The 19,316-nt window shown below is 43.9% G+C and overlaps 1 long non-coding RNA gene across 2 annotated transcripts in view; it reads left to right on the top strand.

Moving 5' to 3' along the window:
* Positions 1 to 19,316, top strand: part of LOC126065358 (uncharacterized) — a 131,062-nt gene that overhangs the window by 98,375 nt on the left and 13,371 nt on the right. Inside the window, exons 3-4 of one of the 2 annotated variants that reach the window (XR_007514840.1) lie at positions 16,575 to 16,758; positions 17,710 to 18,112. This is a non-coding gene — a long non-coding RNA (uncharacterized LOC126065358). Of the gene's footprint in view, positions 1 to 16,574; positions 16,759 to 17,709; positions 18,113 to 19,316 lie in introns of those variants that run through there. The other variant, XR_007514842.1, reaches the window with a different exon arrangement.

The raw sequence follows: 19,316 nt of genomic DNA, 5'->3' as shown, positions 1-19,316 counted from the left end.
GACTCAGAGTGACCCCATGTGTTACTGAGCAGAACTGCTCCATAGAGCTTTCTTGGCTGTAATTTTTACAGAAACACATCGCCAAGGCCCTTCTTCTGTGGTGCTCCTGGGTGGGTTCAAAGCGCCAATCCTGAGGTTAGTAGTCGAGTGCAAACCGTTTGCACCACTCAGGAACCTATCCTTTAGGTATAAACCAAAAAACAAAACAAAACCCATTGCCTTGGATTCCACTGTGAATCATAGCGCCCCTATAGGACAGAATTAGAACTGCCCCATAGGGTTTCCAAAAATCTCCAGGGACGCAGACTGCTACATTTTTCTCCCAGGGAGGAGCTGGTTGGTTTGAATCGCCCAGCGTTTAGGTTAGCAGCTGAGAGCTTAACCACTGTGCCACCAGGGCTCCTTTCCTTTAGGTATAACAGAGTCTTAAAATCATAATTTTTTTTTTTATATTTGGTTTGTTCAAATCAAGATCTAAATAGAATTCACACATTTCCATCAGCCGATATTCTTTAAAATTGCTGTAAGTATAACAGAGTCTTAAAAGAATGTATTGGCCAAAGAAGATGTGTGAACTCGGCTTCAAATCCTGATGTGAACAAATCAAATTAAAAAAAAAAATTTTTTTTTTTTGAGAAAAACTGTGCAGTGAAGATGTTAAAAAAGTATTGTTAATTGTTTAAGTGTGGAAATGCTCATGTGGTTACATTAAAATTTTTTTCCTTTTTTTATAGATGAGATTATGTGATGTCTGGGATTTGCTTCAATATAATTCAGAGCTTGGGGAGTTGGGGGTTTAGATAAAACAAAATAGTCCAGAGGTTCATAACTGTTGAAGCTGGGTGGTGGGTAACATGGAGATTCATTAAATTATTCTTACTACTTTAGTGTATGTTTGAAAATGTCCTTTATAAAACATTCTTTAAAATTGGGGTGAAAGCAAAGAAGTTTCCTGAATAAACTGAATGCTTCAAAGGTCAGCGGAGCAAGGGTGGGGGTTTGGGGACTATGGCTTCAGGGGACATCTAAGTCAATTGGCAAAATAAATTCTATTAAGAAAACATTCTGCATCCCACTTTGAAGTGTGGCATCTGGGGTCTTAAACGCTAACGAGTGGCCATCTAAGATGCATCAATGAGTCTCAACCCACCTGGATCAAAGGAGAATGAAGAGCACCAAGGTCACAAGGTAATTATGAGCCCAAGAGACAGAAAGGGCCACAGGAACCAGAGACTTACATCATCCTGAGACCAGAAGAAGTAGATGGTGTCTGGCCACAACTGACGACTGCCCTGACAGGGAGCATAACAGAGAACCCCTGAGGGAGCAGGAGAACAGTGGGATGCAGACCCCAAATTCTCATAAAAAGACCAGACTTAATGGTCTGACTAAGACTAGAAGAATCCCGGCAGTCATGGTCCCCAAACCTTCTGTTGGCCCAGATAGGAACCATTCCCGAAGCCAACTCATCAGACATGGAAGGGACTGGACAATGGGTTGGAGAGAGATGCTGATGAGGAGTGAGCTACTTGTATCAGGTAGACACTTGAGACTGTGTTGGCATCTCCTGTCTGGAGGGGAGATGGGAGGAGGGCAGAGGGGTTTAGAAACTGGCAAAACTGTCACGAAAGGAGAGACTGGAAGGAGGGAGCGGGCTGACTTATTGGGGGAGAGTAAGTGGGAGTATGTAGTAAGGTGTATGTAAGTTTATATGTGAGAGACTGACTTGATGTGTAAACTTTCACTTAAAGCACAATAAAAAGTATTTTAAAAAATTGGGGTGGGGGGACTTCTACAGGCAAAGAATAGTCTACTTTAAAGGCTAAAAAATTGTTGTTGTTAGGTGCTGTCGAGTCGGTTCCGACTCATAGTGACACTATGTACCACAGAATGAAACGCTGCCTGGTCCTGCGTCATTCTCACAATCGTTGTTATGCTTGAGCCCATTGTTGCAGCCACTGTGTCAATCCACCTCGTGGAGGGTCTTCCTGTTTTTTGCTGACCCTCCTTTTCCAGGGACTGATCCCTCTTGACAACATGTCCAAATTATGTGAGATGTAGCCTCGCCATCCTTGCTTCTAAGGAGCATTCTGGCTGTACTTCTTCCAAGACAGATTTGTTTGTTCTTTTGGCAGTCCATGGTATTTTCAATATTCTTTGCCAACATCAAAATTCAAAGGCATCAATTCTTCTTCAGTCTTTCTTATTCATCGTCCGGTTTTCACATGGAGATGAGGCAACTGAACACACCATGACTTGGGTCAGATGTACCCTAATCTTCAAGGTAACATCTTTGCTTTTCAACACTTTAAAGAGATCTTTTGCAGCAGATTTGCCCAATGTAATGTGTCATTTGATTTCTTGACTGCTGCTTCCATGGCTGTTGATTGTGGATCCAAGTAAAACAAAATCCTTGACAACTTCCATATTTTCTCCATTTTTCATGATATGGCTTATTGGCCCAGTTGTGAGAATTTTTGTTTTCTTTATGTTGAGTTGTAATCCACACTGAGGGCTGTGGTCTTTGATTTTCATCAGTGAGTGCTTCAAGTCTTCTTCATTTTCAGCAAGCAAGGCTGTGTCATCTGCATAATGCAGGTTGTTACTGACTCTTCCTCCAATCCTGGTGCCACATTCTTCTTCATACAGTCCAGCTTTGCAGATTATTTGCTCAGCATACAGATTGAATAAGTATGATGAAAGGATACAACCCTGATGCACACCCTTCCTGACTTTAAACCATGCAGTATCCCCTAGTTCTGTTGGAATGACTGCCTCTTGGTCTATGTACAGGTTCCACAAGAGCACAATGAAGTGTTCTGGAATTCCCATTCTTCACAATGTCATCTGTAATTTGTTACGATCCACACAGTGGAATGCCTTTGCATAGTCAATAAAACACAGGTAAACATCTTTCTGGTATTCTTTGCTTTCAGCCAAGATCTGTCTGACATCAGCAATGATATCCCTGGTTCCACAGGGATCTTCAACAAAATTTTACTTGCGAGTGATATTAATGATATTGTTTGATAATTTCCATGTTTGATTGGATCACCTTTTTTGAGAATATGCATAAACATGGGTCTCTTCCAGTCAGTTGGCCAGGTAGCTTTCTTCCAAATTTCTTGGCATAGATGACTGAGCACTTTCAGAGCTGCATCCATTTGTTGAAACGTCTCAGTTGGTATTCGGTCAATTCCCAGAGCTTTCAGTGCAGCTTTGACTTCTTCCTTCAGTACCATCGGTTCCTGATCATATGCTACCTCCTGAAATGGTTGAACGTCTACCAACTCTTTTCAGCATGGTGGCTCTGTGTATTCCTTCTATCTTCTTTTGACGTTTCCTGCGCTGTTTAATATTTTCTCCGTAGAAACCTTGAATATTGCAACTTGAATTTTTTCTTCAGTTCTTTTAGCTTGAGAAATGCCGAGTATCTTCTTCCCTTTTGGTTTTCTATCTCCAGGTCTTTGCACATGTCACTGTAACACTTCACTTTGTCTTCTCGAGCTGCCCTTTGAAATCTTCTCTTCAGCTCTTTTACTTCATCATTTCTTCCTTTCGCTTTAGCTACTCGATGTTCAAGGGCAAGTTTCAGAGTCTCTTCTGACATTCATTTTGGTCTTTTCTTTCTCTTCTGTCTTTTTAATGACCTCTTGCCTTCTTCATGTATGATGTCCTTGATGTAATTCCACAACTTGTCTGGTCTTCAATCATTAGTGTTCAGTGCGTCAAATCTGTTCTTGAGGTGGTATCTAAATTCAGGTGGGATATACTCCAGGTTGTACTTTGGCTCTCGTGGACTTGTTCTAATTTTCTTCAGTTTCAACTTGAACTTGCATATGAGCAATTGATGGTCTGTTCCAAAGTTGGCCCCTGACTTTGTTCTGACTGATTACATTGAGCTTTTCCATCATCTCTTTCCACAGATGTAGTTGATTTGATTTCTGTGTATGACATCTGGTGAGGTCCATGTATATAGTTGCTGTTTATGTTAGTGAAAAAAGATATTTGCATTAAAGTCATTGGTCTTGCAAAATTCTGTCATGCCATCTCTGGCATCGTTTCTATCACTGAGGCTGTATTTTCTAACTACTGATTCTTCTTCGTTTCCAACTTTTGCATTCCAATCACCAGTAATTATCAATGCATCCTAATTGTACGTTTGATCAACTTCAGACTGCAGAAGTTGGTAAAAATCTTCAATTTCTTCATCTTTGGCCTTAGTGGTTGGTGTGTAAATTTGAATAATAGTTGTATTAACTGGTTTTCCTTGTAGACGTATGGATACTATCCTATCACTGACAGCATTGTACTTCAGGATAGATTTTGAAATGTTAATTTTTGATGGTGAATGCAACACCATTCCTCTTCAAGTTGTCATTCCCGGCATAGTAGACCACATGGTTGTCCAATTCAGAATGGCCAATACCAGTCCATTTCAGCTCACTAATGCCTAGGATGTTGATCATTATGCGTTCCATTTCATTTTTAATGAATTGCAATTTTCCTAAATTAATAATTCATACATTCCAGGTTCCTATTATTAATGGATGTTTCCTCTCATTTTGAGTCACACCATAACAGCAAATGAAGGTCCCGAAGGCTTGACTCCATCCACAACGTTAAGGTCGACTGCACTTTGAGGAGCCAGCTCTTCCCCAGTTGTCTTTTGAGTGCCTTCCAACCTGAGGGGCCCATCTTCTAGCACTACCTCAGTTGAAACCTGTCTATCATGGGTTACCCTGCTGGTATCTGAATACTGGTGGCATAGCTTCCAGCATCACAGCAACACGTGAGTCCCCGCAGTACGACAAACTGACATTTTCAAAAATTACTTTTAGCTCAAACTCACCTACTTCCACAAGAAGGTTTGAGACAGAGTGCAGTGAAAGAAACAGCATCATTAAGTCTGAAGTTATTCCAACTAGAGAACAAAGACAACAGCCAAGTTGCAAAATTGCTTTTCAAAAGCGTTCAACATCAAGGGGAGGGTGAAAAATCTCTTTTAAAGTCCAGGCAAGTTTTGACCACTAGAGGGCACTAGCAATACATATTTCCAGCCAGTACCAGGGCTGTGGGAATTAGTTTTCATTCTTTTCCACCTTACCTTCTAGAGACACAAAGGTTGGTGATGAACCTGAGTACCTCAACCAGGTGAGAACCTTCTAACAAATAGGTTAGAACCCTTACTGGGGTGGCTGCCCTATTCTCCAAACGCAAAATTTTCACATCCTGTGAACCTGTAGCTTTAACTGCGAGAGAATGTTTATAAGCTTAAGGAAGTAAAAGACAGACTTTGCTCAAGATAATTAAGCAGTGTTGTTTATTTTTTTTAATTATGAATATTTTATTTTTGGAAGAAAATATGCACAGCAAAACCCACTCCATTTTAGCAGTTTCTAGACATAACGATCAGTGATGTTGGTTACGTTCTTGACATCGTGTCAACGTTCTTGTTATTTCTGCCCTAGTTATTTCACTCCCATTAATTTAAACTCCCTGCCTCCCAACCTTCTCATCTATGCTTTAAAATAGCTGTTGTCCATTGGTCTTATGTAGATTTAAAAAAAATTTTTTTTTACAATCTTTACTCTTTGAGCTAAGCTGTTATTTAGTTTAAAGGTGACTTCAGGGGATAGTTTCAATTCAAGGTTTAAAAAGTAACTTGGGACCATAGACTCGGACTCCTCCAGCCTCAATAGGTCCAATAAGTCTAGATTCTTGAAGAATTTGAAGTTCTGTTCTACATTTTTCTCCCTTTCTATCAGCATCCATCTATTGCGTACCTAATCAGAATGTTCAGTAATTGTAGTCGGGCACCATCTAGTTCTTCTGGTCTCAGGGTAGATGAGGCCTTGATTCATGGAGACAATTAGTCCTGTAGTACAGTTTCTTCTCTGATTCTTGGGTTTATTTCTTTCTCTTTTGCTCCAGATGAATAGAGACCAATAGTTGTATCTTAGATGACTGCTCATAAGCTTCAAGACACTAGACTCTACACCATACAGGGAGGTAGACTCTTTTTGTTTCTTTTTTAAGTTATTGATTACTTTTCTCACATCTGATGAAACACATTTGTTTCTGAGTGACACACCACTCATTAATTTCCTCCCACTGCTCCACTTGGCCTCCAGTGTGGTACTCTTGGTTTTTATTTCCCTCATTATAAAGGAATCTAATAACACTGACAGCCTAATGTGTAGGCAAATATCATATGCCTGCAACTGCAATTATTCCTTAATTATTAATAATCAATATAAATTAATATTAGTCATTAATATTAATTAAACATTGGCAGCCAGCATTTATAAGGCAGCACTTGTAGATGATACTGTGGCTATTGGCCTCCATAAAAGCACCTCTAAATCCTCCGGCTTATATGAGTTGAGAAATGGGTGGTGAATGGAAATAAACGAGAGAAACTGAACGCTCTCCAAGTCTTGATAAGTTGGGCTTGCTAATCACCATTCATAAGAACCTGGCCTGTATCTCTCACCAAAATGTGCACCTGGCTTCACCTCATGGTTGTTAGCTGCCATTGAATTGGTCCCTGACTCATGGCAACCCCATACACAATGGAACCAAATGCTGCCTGGTCTTGCATCCTCTCCATGATCGGTTGTGAATTAGACCATTGTGATCCATAAGGTTTTCATTGGCTGATTTTCAGAAGTAGATCACTAGGCCTTTCTTCCTAGCCCCTCTTAGTCTGGAAGCTCGGCTGAAACCTGTTCAACATCATAGCAACATACAAGCCTCCGCTGACAGATGGGTGGTGGCTGTGCCTGGGTACATTGGCTGGGAATTGAACCTGGGTTTCCCACATGGTAGATGAGAATTCTACCAATACCCCATGCCTTCACCTAGGAAAATAGAAATGCAAGGAACCAAGGCAGAGAGGTGCTCTCTGAGCATGTTCTTGTATACCATTGAGTGGATTCTGACTCATAAAAACCCTGTAGGGCAGAGTAGAACTGCCCCTATAGGGTTTTCTTGGCTGTAATCTTTGTGGAAGCCGATTGCCAGGCCTTTCTCCCACAGAGCCACCGGGTGGGTTCGAACCTCCAACTTTTCAGTTAGCTGCCAAGCATTTAACCATTGTGCCACCAGGGTTTCTTTCCCTCTGGGCACAGTCTAAGCTTTTCTTGTAGCTCCTTGTGTTAACAAGGCTCCGGGTTCAGACACTGACTTCAAAGAGAATCCAGAGTGGAGGGGAGAAATCAGTCTTTGGCTTTAAATCACCCTCTAGCTTTTTTTCTTAATTAAAAATTGTCCTGTTTTCCCTAAAATTAGATCTAAAGAGGAAGTGCATATAAAGGTGTTTGAGTCAAGATTTGGAAAACTGGGATGCACGACCTTTTTTTTTTTTTTTTAATAGCTTTGTTGAGGTATATTCCACATATCATAAATTTTACTCATTTAGAGTGTAAAGTTCATGGTTTTTAGTATGTTCACAGAGTTATACAACATTGCTACAAGAACGTCCACTTTTACGTGTGTGCTTTTCCTTATTGTTTAAAACTATTCTTTCAAACCTGCATTACTAAATAAATGTGATGATGCTGGGGTGTCATCGGGAGTTCCTGCATGGTGCAAATGGTGAAACGCTCAACTACTCACCCAAAAGTTGGCAGTTCGAACCCACCCAGAGGCACCATGGAAGAAAGGCCTGGCCACAGGCTTTCGAAAGGTCACAGCCTAGAAAACCCCATGGAGCGCAGTTCTACTCTGCAACACATGGGGTTGCCAGGAGTCGGAACTGACTCTATAGCAACCAGTTTGGCTTTTTTGTTTTCTGGGGTTTTTTTTAGGATGTAATCAAATTTGATGATTTTACAGGAGTCATTAAAAGAGGGCTGCCAGATAAAATACAGGGTGACTAGTTAAATTGGAATCTTGGATAAATAAATGGTGAATCATTTTTTGTAGAAGTCCTTTGCTGTATTGGGACGTACCACCTTTTAAGGGCCCTTTTCATAGCAAACAGACTAGAACCACATCCAGAATGCCTCCTCCTTCGCTCCTCCTGGGCTGTGAGGCCATATGTCTTCTTTTGAATGGTCTCCTCATTTATCCTCAGGGAGTTTCTGCACCTCTGAGGTTGAGCCTCTTTGGTTATCAGCAAAGCACAGGAGCCTGATAAGTTAGGAAGAGGCATATTCCGAATGGAAGGCACCTTTTTCTCCATAACCTTCGTGGTGGAAGAAGGACATGCTTTGGCCAAGATAAATGACTCTGGTTTTCATGCAGACTCGACATCCATCTTGGCAAAAGTTAAAACCAGTTTGGATGGATTAAAAACGTGGCACAGAGGCTAGGCAGTAATTCTTCCAAAAAAAGTCTGGGAAGAGATAAGCCCCCTTCTTTGGAGAATGGGACGTTTTGACAGCTAATACATTGATTTTCTTCATCCCTCTTTCACTCTTAAGAGAATTTTCTGGTCTCCATAGCCTCCTTTAAGGAGCCCTGGTGGTGCATTGGGTAAGCGCTCAGCTGCTGTCTTAGGCTGGGTTCTCTAGAGAAGCAAAACCAGTAAAGCGTATAAATATATATGTATAGAGAGATTTATATCAAGGAAATGGCACACACAGTTGTGGAGGCTGGAAAGTCCCAAGTGTGTGGGTCAGGCTGGATGCTTCTCCTGACTCCTGTAGCTGTGGGAACTGGCGAACCCAAGAAAAGCAGCAAGACGGCAGGTAAGCTGGTAGCTCAAGTCCCAAGAACTGGAGGTCAGATGTACAAGAGACAGCTGCAGGATCCAGAGGGAGCAAAAGCCCACAAAGCCTTTCCAGAAAGTCCACCTGTATTGGATGCAGGCCACACCCCCAAGGAAACTCCCTTTTGACGGACTGGCTACTCACAGCAGATCCCATCATGGAGGTGATTACATCATTATATAACTACCAAACTACATCATAACTGCCAAACTACTAAGAATCATGGCCCAGCCAGGTTCATACACAACCTTAACTATCACAGCTGCTAACCAAAATGGTGGCAGTTTGGACTCACTCAGTGGCTCTTCAGGAGAAAAGACCTGGCAGCCTGCCCCTGTAAAGATTACAGCCTAGGAAACTCTCTGGGGGCAGTTCTACTGCGTCACGTGGTGTCACTATGAATTGGAATTGACTCGACGGCACACAACGACAATAACAAAGCCTCCTTATCTTACTTGAATTTTTTAAAAAATATTTTTATCTTTTATTTCCAATTTCATAAACAAAGACACCAAAGCATAGAGACATTAAGTTGTTTGGCCAAGATTCTATTATTAAATTATGGTAAAGCAGTGACTAGAACCCAGGTAGATTGATTCCCAACTTTCTTCTTTCCTTTTTCCTGATCCGTTGCCTCGTATTGTCAATTCTGACTCGGAGTCACCATGTCCCACACCCATCCCCTACAAGAAGAGTCTGCACTCCACAGCATGGCCTCCGACACCCATTATGGTGCTCCCTTTACCCTACCCCAGCTCCCAGCTGGCAGAACTTGCCTTTTGTAAGTCTTTGCTTTCATCTGTTCATTGGTCACCATTTCCCTCCTATGCTAAGATTTAAACATCCGAAAAAAAAACCCAAACGCATTTCTCTTAAGTCGGTTCCAACTAATAGTGACCCCATTGGGTTTCCAAGGCTGTAAATCTCTTTGGAAGCAGATTGCCACATCTTTCTCCCTTGAAGGCACTGGTGGTTTCAGACCATGGATCTTTTGATTAGTAATCTATCACTTTAACTGCTGTGCTACCAGGACTCCTTTATTTGTGAAATGTGATATGACTTGGGACCATAGTATCTGAGGTTTCTAGTCATTTTAGTCTTCTGTACAATTATCAAAGAAGCCTTGGTAACCCAGCCGTTAAGTGCTTGGCTGCTAACTGAAAGGTCTGCAGTTGGAACCCACCAGCCACTCCACGGGAGAAAGATGTGGCAGTCAGCTTCGTTAAAGATTACAGCCTTGGGAACCCTATGGGGCAGTTCTACTCTGTCCTATAGGGTTGCTATGAGTTGGAATCGACTCGACGGCAACCGATTTGGTAGGATTATGAGGCTAACCGTTCTTTACGTCTTGTCTGCAGGAGTTCATGGCACAAAAAGTGGTTTGGCTTTATGGGAAAATGCATATTAGAATATCACAGAACCCAGTTGTGTGCTGGACATCTTCTGTTCGCCCCTCCAGATCTACTTTCCACCATCCCCCACCCTGCTCTGTGTCCTGAGCATCAATGGGACCTCCAAATTCCTGGCTTCCATTGGGCTTGGCCAAAGGGGAGTATTGGCAAGAGATAGAAGAAGTGAATCTTGCTTGGATGTTTATTCCCTGAAATGCGTACTTATTGAAGTCCGTCGCAGCTCTCTAATATTGCTTTTGGCTGGGAACTTCTGAGAGAGAACTTGATAGAGACGTTCTTTGGAAAATAATCATGTGGACTTGGAAGTTGCCAGGCAATGCTGTGGACCCCATTGGAGCACAAAGAGAAAGAAACAAATTCAATTCAAGAGCCCTGGCCCACACCCTCCCCTTCTTTCCCTGCCCAGTGTTTTGAATTCATTGAGTGTTGTGTGGTTTGTCGGAAGGGTTCAAAGGCATCATATGATATTTGGATGTAGTTTAACTTAATGGAATGTCTTGATCGCGTCTCTCAGAAACGCCCTCAACTATGAGGCAACAGGTCAAGGATGGAGTCCAAGAAAAGAAAAGATTCCCCAGATTCTTTGGGGGAAGCTTTGCTTATAAGGCTGGATTTCATAGCCACTGGGCTGAGAAAGTCATCTTCGTGGCGCTGGCTTCCTTCTCTCAGACTCTTTCTTAGATAGTAAAAACTTTCAACAGAGACATCACCAGGTTACGGGCCATAAAGAATTTTAATGCAAATTTAAAATCCAGTGCATACTTAGCTGCTAAGATCTAGAACACAATGCCTGTAAGTCCACCGGACCTCGGTAAGACCATATAAGGAAGGGCTACAGAAATTCTTCGTATGGTCAAGGAAATGTTTAGTACTGAACTAAAGATAGGCACACAGAGGCCTGAGATGCAAGTACAGAATCTAGAGAGCTGTAGTGGTCTGTCCACATGAACTTCATAATTGATGGTGGTGGTGTTGTTGTTGTTAGGTGCCATCGTGTGTCAATTCCAACTCATAGCGACCCTGTGTACCACAGAACGAAACACTGCCTGCTCCTGCACCATGCTTGCAATCATTGTTATACTTGAGCCCATTGTTGCAGCCACTGTGTCAATCCATCTCTTTGAGGGTCTTCCTCTTTTTCACTTACCCTCTACCAAACACGATGTCCTTCTCCAGGACTGATCCTTCCTGACAACATGTCCAAAGTATGGAAGACGCAGCCTCTCCGTCCTTGCTTCTAAGGAGCATTCTGGTTGTACTTCTTCCAAGACAGATTTTTTTTGTCCTTTTGGCAGTCCATGGTGTATTCAATATTCTTAGCCAACACCACAATTCAAAGGCGTCAATTCTTCTTTAGTCTTTCTCATTCATTGTCCAGCTTTCGCATGCGTATGATGCGATTGAAAATACCATGGCTTGGGTCAGGGGCACCTTAGTCTTCAGGGTGACATCTTTGCTTTTCAACCCTTTGTGGATCCAAGTAAAGTGAAATCTTTCTTGATGGTGGTGGTGGTGATAATGGTAATTTGGGAAGTGGTAGTGCTGGTGATGGTGGTGATGGTGGGGGTGGTGGTGGTGATGGTGGTGGTGGTGCTGGTGGTGATGGTGGTGGTGGTGGTGATGGTGCTGGTGGTGATGGTGGTGGTGATGGTGGTGGTGGTGGTGGTCGTGGTGATGGTGCTGGTGGTGATGGTGGTGGTGGTAGTCGTGGTGATGGTGGTGGTCGTGGTGATGGTGGTGGTGGTGATGGTGGTGATGGTGATGGTGGTGCTGGTGGTGATGGTGGTGGTGGTGGTGATGGTGCTGGTGGTGATGGTGGTGGTGATGGTGGTGGTGGTGGTGGTCGTGGTGATGGTGCTGGTGGTGATGGTGGTGGTGGTGGTCGTGGTGACGGTGGTGGTGGTGGTGACGGTGGCGATGGTGATGGTGGCGGTGGTGGCGGTGGCGGTGGTGACGGTGGCGGTGGCGGTGGTGACGGTGGTGGCGGTGACGGTGATAGCGGTGGCAGTGGCGGTGGCGGTGACGGTGGCGGTGGCGGTGACGGTGGTGGTGGCGGTGACGGTGGTGGCGCTGACGGTGGTGGCGGTGACGGTGGTGGCGGTGACAGTGGTGGTGACGGTGGTGGCGGTGACGGTGGTGGCGGTGACGGTGGTGGCGGTGACGGTGGTGGCGGTGACGGTGGTGGTGGTGACGGTGGTGGTGGTGGTGATGGTGGTGGCAGGGATGGTGATAGTAGACGTAGTTGTGATGATCGTGCTGTGGTCCTGGTAGTGGTTATGATGTGGTGGTGGGTGGTGCAAGTGGTTATGTTGGTGGTAGCGGTGATGGTGATGATGAAGAGAATGGAAGTGATGATGATGATGCTGTAATGGTGGAGTCTAGATCCCAAATCTAAGGCTTTCTAGCCACTAGCTCTTCATACAGAGCCCTGGTGGCGCAGCGGTTAAGAGATACAGCTGCTAACCAAAAGGTCAGCAGTTCAAATCTACCAAGCACTCCTCGGAAACCCTATGGGGCAGTTCTACTCTGTCCTATAGGGTTGCTATGAGTCGGAATCAACTCGATGGCACTGTTTTTTCTTTTTCTTTTTTTTTTTTAACTCTTAGTACTACAGCCTGCTATGTTTTAGCAAAGACATTGGAAGTAAAAGTTGACTTGGTAGGAGAACACACAGAGTGCTGTAAGGGTGGTGTTAAGTTTTAATGTTTCATGTGTCAAGTTTACTGTTTGTTTTTTTCCTTACACACTTACTGAAGCAAATATGGAAAAAATATAAAAGTATAAAAAAGGAATAGTAAGTATATCTGGGAGGTGAGATTTCAGGAAATGTTTGCTTCTGATTTTTAACAGTTATGTTTTATATGAGTGTTTTACCATGTTTTTATTTTTGTAAACAGGGGGAGGGTATAATTTAGGATGTCAGTAAAAGCCCTCATTTTAATGTTTTAATGACACTCTGAGGTAGGTATAATTATTCTGATATTGTAGATGAGAAACCTGTGAGTCTAAATAACTTGCCGTAACGTACTGCGGTGAGTAAGCGGCAGAGCTGGGATTTGAACTCAGGTTTCTCTGACTCTGAAATTCATGCTCGTATCTAATATATGATACTGTCTCTGAGCATGGCCCTTTGGATTGTCACAGAAACACTGTCCCCAGAGGCAACACCTCGAGAAGCCTTATAAAGTGATTCTCTGGTGGTTTTTGTAATTCAAGCTTCCCAGCCACCTCATCCTGAGCTTTGTTCCAAAGCACACATGGCTTTAGTAGGATTCCAGTAGAGAGTCAGTGAAAAAGAAGAAGACCCTCAATGAGATGGATTGACAGGGTGGCTGCAGCCATGGGCTCAAGTATAACAACGATTGTGAGGATGGTGCAGGACCAGGCAGCGTTCCCTTCTGTTGTGCATGGGCTCACTCTGAGTGGGAAACGACTCGACAGAACCTAACAACAACAGCAAACCTGGTATCTAGTCTTCCTGGACTCATTAAAAAAAAAAAAAAAAAAAAAACCTGTCAAGTCGATTCTGACTCATAGTGGCCCTATAGGGCAGAGCAGAACTGCCCCATAGAGTTCCCAGGGAGTACCTGGTAGACTCGAACTGCTGACCTTTTGGTTAACAGCCGTAGCACTTAACCACTACGCCACCAGGCTTCCCCAGGAATCATAGGAGTTAATAATTAGACATTTTCTTGGCACCCTTCTACCCTAACTTCTCTCCTTATTGCAGATATCCCTTCTTAACCTTGCAGATAGGTGATGCCCGCTTTCTTCTTGAATACCACTTTGATAGGGAGCTCTTTCCCTCATGGGCAACCTCTCCAATATATACATTTTTAAAGAACTCTAGTTTTCTAAATCTCTACCGCATGTTGAGCTTGAATTGACTCCCACGTAACCTTCCTCATTCAGACAGAGGCTCTTTCTTCTGCAACAAGACAGCTCTAAGTATTTGTGGGCCACATTCTTCAGTCCTCAGGATTAATGGCCCCAAACTACTTCATTGGTTTGCCCTGAAGTCCAGGGTCCCTTCCTGTTGGTATTCTCTGTCTTTCACAAACAGTGGAGCCCCAGACTCGAATACCAGGTGAGTTGCAGTCAAATAGAACCTCGGCGCAGATACTATTCTATGAATGCGGCCCAAGACACCTCTGAATTATTATTTTTTTTAATTGTACTTTAGATGAAGGTTTACAGAACAAACTAGTTTCTCATTAAACAGTTAGTACACATGTTGTTTTATGACATTGGTTAACAACCCCATGACATGCCAACACTCTCCCTTCTCCACCCTGGGTTCCCTATTATCAGCTTTCCTGTTCCCTCTGCCTTCTTGTCCTTGCCCCAAGGCTGGTGTGCCCTGTAAGTCTTGTTTTGTTCCATGAGCTTGGTCAATCTTTGGCTGAAGGGTGAACCTCAGAAGTGACCTTGTTACTGAGCTGAAAGGATGTCCGGGGGCCATACTCTCAGGGTTTCTCCAGCCTCTATCAGGACAGCAAGTCTGGCCTTTCTTTTTGAGTTAGAATTTCATTCTACGTTTTTCTCAAGCTCTGTCTGGGACCCTCTATTGTGATCCATGTCAGAGCAGTCAGTGGTGGTAGCTGGGTACCATCTAGTTGTCCTGGGCTCAGTCTGGTAGAGGCCATTGAATTATTTTAATACTACTTATTATTGGTGGGTTTCAATAACTCAAACCGCAATGTTGTGGTCTCATCAACCATGATGAAACCCCTTCTCCATCCTTTGTTTTGGCATCAGATTAAAAGATAAAAGCAAGCTTAAGTTTGTCACTTAGTCCTGTTACATTTTGTGTAGCAAGGCTTAGAATTTTAACCACTAGTTAACCAGTTGCCATGGAGCCTGTTCCGACTCCTGGAGACTCCACGTGTGTCAGAGTAGAACTCTGCTTCATTCGGGTTTCAATGGCTGATTTTTCCGGAAGGAGATGGCCAGCCAGGCTTTTCTTCCGAGGCCCCTCTGGGTGGGCTTGAACTACCAACCTTTCGGTTAGCAGCCGAACATGTTAACCATTTACACCACCCAGGGATGTCACTTAGAATTTTAGGTTCTTTTAAAATCCATCCAAAAAATGAGGTATCCTTTCCAGTGTGATGTCAGCGCCGCCTTCACGGTTGTTATTGGCAATAAAATGGACAGAAGGAGGTCCAAGGACAAAGCTTGCTGCTGAAACAACGTTTTCCCAAAATGGGTTCCCTGGACATCTAATTCCATGAGATACTAAAAGATGTTATGAAGAAGAGGGTCATCCAACAAGAGGGCACGGAGCCCTCGAGTCCCTTAGTTCATTTATATCCAGTGACCGAAAAAAAAAATGCTATTTCTTAAGCATGGGATCCCGTGGATTGGAGAAGATTTGCAGACACAGGTACCCAGCTGGTGGGTTGCATTAGACCAGGTTTGAAGACTTCACACTGGTTTCCCTCTCCCAGAGGCACAAATGGAAGCAGTGGTAGTTCAGGGGTAGAATTCTTGCCTTCCATGAGGGAGACCTGGGTTCGATTCCCAGCCAGTGCACCCCGCGCACAGTTACCACCCATCTGTCAGTGCAGCTTGCGTGTTGCTATGATGCTGAATAGGTTTCAGTGGAGCTTCCAGGCTAAGATGGACAAGGAAGAAAGGCCTGGTGATCTCCTTCCAAAAATGAGCCAGTGAAAACCCTGTGGCTCACAACGGTCCAATCCCATTGTTGCCATGAGTCAGGGATGTACACAATGGCAGCTAACAACAAGGGGCACAGACAGTTGTAGCAGCTGTCACTGGAGAGAAGGCAGAGAGTGGCTTTCTGGAAGGACATTCCTTATCACTTATCCTTCTGGACACTTCTTCCATCATCTCATAGGATCCAGGGCCAGGGACCAAGGGGACTTTGGCCCAGTGAGAAATGAGAATCATTTTCCACCCAGGTTCCCCATGGTACGAGTTCTTGGCTAGTGAACAGAGGATCAGTTTGTGCAGATACGTATGTGGAATCTTTTGCTCCCACAACACGTTCATCCACCCCACTTTTCTCTGCTTCAATAGAAAGAAAATTCACCCAAATATCAGAGCAACCAACCTGGCAATGGTAATTCTCTAGGAGGTCTTTGTTTTATTTAAGGTTTAAATCAGAAGGGATCACACAGGCTCTAAACCCACCCCGCCCCCTTCTTTTTTTTTTTTAAGTAAAAGATCAAAGATTCAAGACCTCAGGGGAAAAGGGTTGGAGGAAAGAATAATGGCAAAGTATGGAAAGAAATGTTCGTTTGGCTTAGAAGGCAGGCCAATCTAATACCTTCTTTTATTATGATCGTTTTTCCCCATCATAGACCCCATATGTCTCCTTCCCCATCATTATCTGATAATCGAAACATTTGGAGCGTACTTGCCAACAGTTTATAAATCGCTTGCACATATTCTCTCTCTCTCTCTCTCTCTTTTCATTTAGATCCTCCCAATAACCCTTCAAGGGGCACTTGGAACTTTTTACAGATGAGGAATTGAGGCTTGGAAGAGGAAAGGAGCTTGCCTCCCAGCTAGGAAGCAGTAAAGCTGAGCTTCGCTGATACCTAAGCCAGCGTTTTCTCTCCGCTCTGCCAAGTTAGCTCTTGGAACAGAGGTGGCACAAATGGGTAAGCAGCCGTCTGTTACCTGGAAGGTGGGCGGCTTGAACCCACCCACTTTCAGGAGAAAGGCCTGGAGATCTGCTTCCTAATGGTCACAGCCTTGATAACCCTATGGAGTGCAGTTCCACTCTGAAACACATGGGGTCGCCATGAGTGGAAATCAACTTGGGCATCTGGCTTGGTTTTGGGTTTGGGTTTGGGCAGTGCATTAGGGCGATCGGGTAGCTATCGAAACAGACACTCACAGAAGCCCAAGGGTCTTTTTGCCGTAGTTAATTCTTAATCAAGTGTATCAGCATCCCCTCCATGCAAGACCAGACTCCTAGAGACAATTACATGATTTCAGTTTGTTTTCTGTGTCTGTTTGTCTGACCTACTTATCTCTCCGGCTTTAAAGTTGGCTTCTAACTCAGCACATTAAGGGTGATTAGAAGACTCGGGGACACCCTCTGTCATTAGTTACTGCTTTAGAGAGGGTCTTGGTTCCAGCTCGTGGTACCTGGGCCCTTCCCTTCATACATCACCGGCCGCTAACAGGCCTGCCCGTCTCTCTGGCTTCCCTCGCCAGCGTCTGCCCCCGAACAGGCTGCAGATCGAAGGGGTTGGAGACGAGTTTAATTTAAAGACGAGCCCCCCTTGCGCTGCCAAAGGAAATGGCGTGTCAGCTACGTCAAAAATAGATACTGTTGTGCAGATATATGGACGGGGAGGTGGATGGCGCCCCTGCCATTCATTACCGGGATTGCCTTTAAACGTCAAAACAAATCCTTCCCTGGTCCTTCTCCGAAGCCTAAATCATCAAGAGAGACAGGGTCAGCCCCTGCAGTTTGGAATGCTGGAAGAGAGGGGGGGAGGGGGAATCATGAGGGAGGGGGACAGAAAAAATAGAAGCTGTCTGTGCAAACGGGGGTGTACGTGTGCGCGCCCTGAGCCAAGATCTCCCCTGCTCTCTTGCAGAAATATCCCTGAGCTTGGGACCTGCCCTCTGCTGCCTTGGGGTTTATCTCACAATTTCAGGCGAGTGTCTCCAGATTGAGAAATGTGCACGTGGGCTTGTGTAAAAGTAGCGCCAAGTGTTACGTAGGAATACTAACAGCTGATGTGAACATGGCACATACGTAACAAAAAGGACACCAGTGTTACTGGTCAATGTTTTTTATGCGTGATGTTCATCGTCTCATTTGATGCTAGAACGGCCTTAGGAAATTATGATCCCCGTTTTGCCGATGAGAAGACTGAGGCTGGGGGAGGTGGCAGTCCCTGTTCAAGGCTACACCGGGCTAGTAAGTGGCCAGATTCTAAAGCCCATACTCTTAGGCTCCACACAGGGTCCAAGATCAAAGAGCTGTAACGGCAGCACATTAAGGGTGAAATACAATGATTAGTTTATAGTAGCATGGATGTTTTAAACCCATGGAAATAAACAGATTGTAACAAGTAAAATAATATAGATTGATTGAAAAAATATATCAATGCATGCATGGTAGTCAGGGGGTTGGGGTAGAGCCAGACTCCCTGACTCTGGAAACTGCTGTTTCCTAACAAGGCGCCCTTAGGCACGTCATTAATCTTGCTCCCCAGCTTTCTCATGTGTAAAATGGGTATGATAGCAAGGCCTTCTTCACAGGGTGACCAAGAGGATGAAACGAATTCATACACGTCAAGCACTTTATTAATTTTGGAGCGAAAGATATACCTTCAGTAACTACCAGCTACTGTTAAGGACACACATATCTAACCTATTCTGTTCTTTTTTAATTCTTCTTACTAAATGTTGTTGTTAGGCACCGTCGAGTTGATTTTCGATTCATAGCGACCCCATGTGACAGAGTAGAGCTACCCCCATAGGGTTTTCTTGGCTGTTGTCTTTACGGGAGCAAATTGCCAGGTCTTTCTCCCGCAGAGCCGCTGGGTGGGTTCAAGCTGCCAACCTTTTGATTAGCAGCCGAGCACTTAACCTTTACATCACCAGGGCCCCTCCCACACTAAATGACTTTATATTTCCAAGTTAGAGAATTTTAAACTGTCGCCATTTTCCTGAGAAGATGGGGACATCAGATAGATAGACTGCAGAGTCCGTTTTACGGCATTCATATATTTGAAGGAATTGTGATATTCCGGGTTGTACATGTATATCAAAAAATACTGGCCTTCCTAAAGTATAATTATAAATGTGTTTTTTAAAACATATTTAAAAATATACAATAAGCCCCAAAGTGAAAACAATGTAAATGTATATCCACTAGTGAATGGATAAACAAATTGTGGTCTACCCATCACACAATGGAATATAAAACAATCAAACGCATTGCTGTCAGTCATGATTCTGACTCATAGGACCCTGGAGGACAGAGTAGAACTGCCCCCTAAGGTTTCCAAGGCTGTAATCTTTACAGAAGCAGACTGCCACATCTTTCTCCTGCAAAGCAGCTGGTGGGTTCGAACCGCCCACCTTTTGATTAGCAGCCAGGCGCTTAACCACTGTGCCACCAGGGCTCTTAATGGAATATTAAAAAAAAAAAAAAAAATCCAAACCTGTTGCCATCGAGTCGATTCTGACTCAT

The sequence above is a fragment of the Elephas maximus genome, chromosome 22 (assembly GCF_024166365.1).
Source record: "Elephas maximus indicus isolate mEleMax1 chromosome 22, mEleMax1 primary haplotype, whole genome shotgun sequence".
Classification (NCBI taxonomy): domain Eukaryota; kingdom Metazoa; phylum Chordata; class Mammalia; order Proboscidea; family Elephantidae; genus Elephas; species Elephas maximus.
Note: the sequence above shows the minus strand (reverse complement) of the source record. Positions and strands in the feature narration are given on the sequence as shown.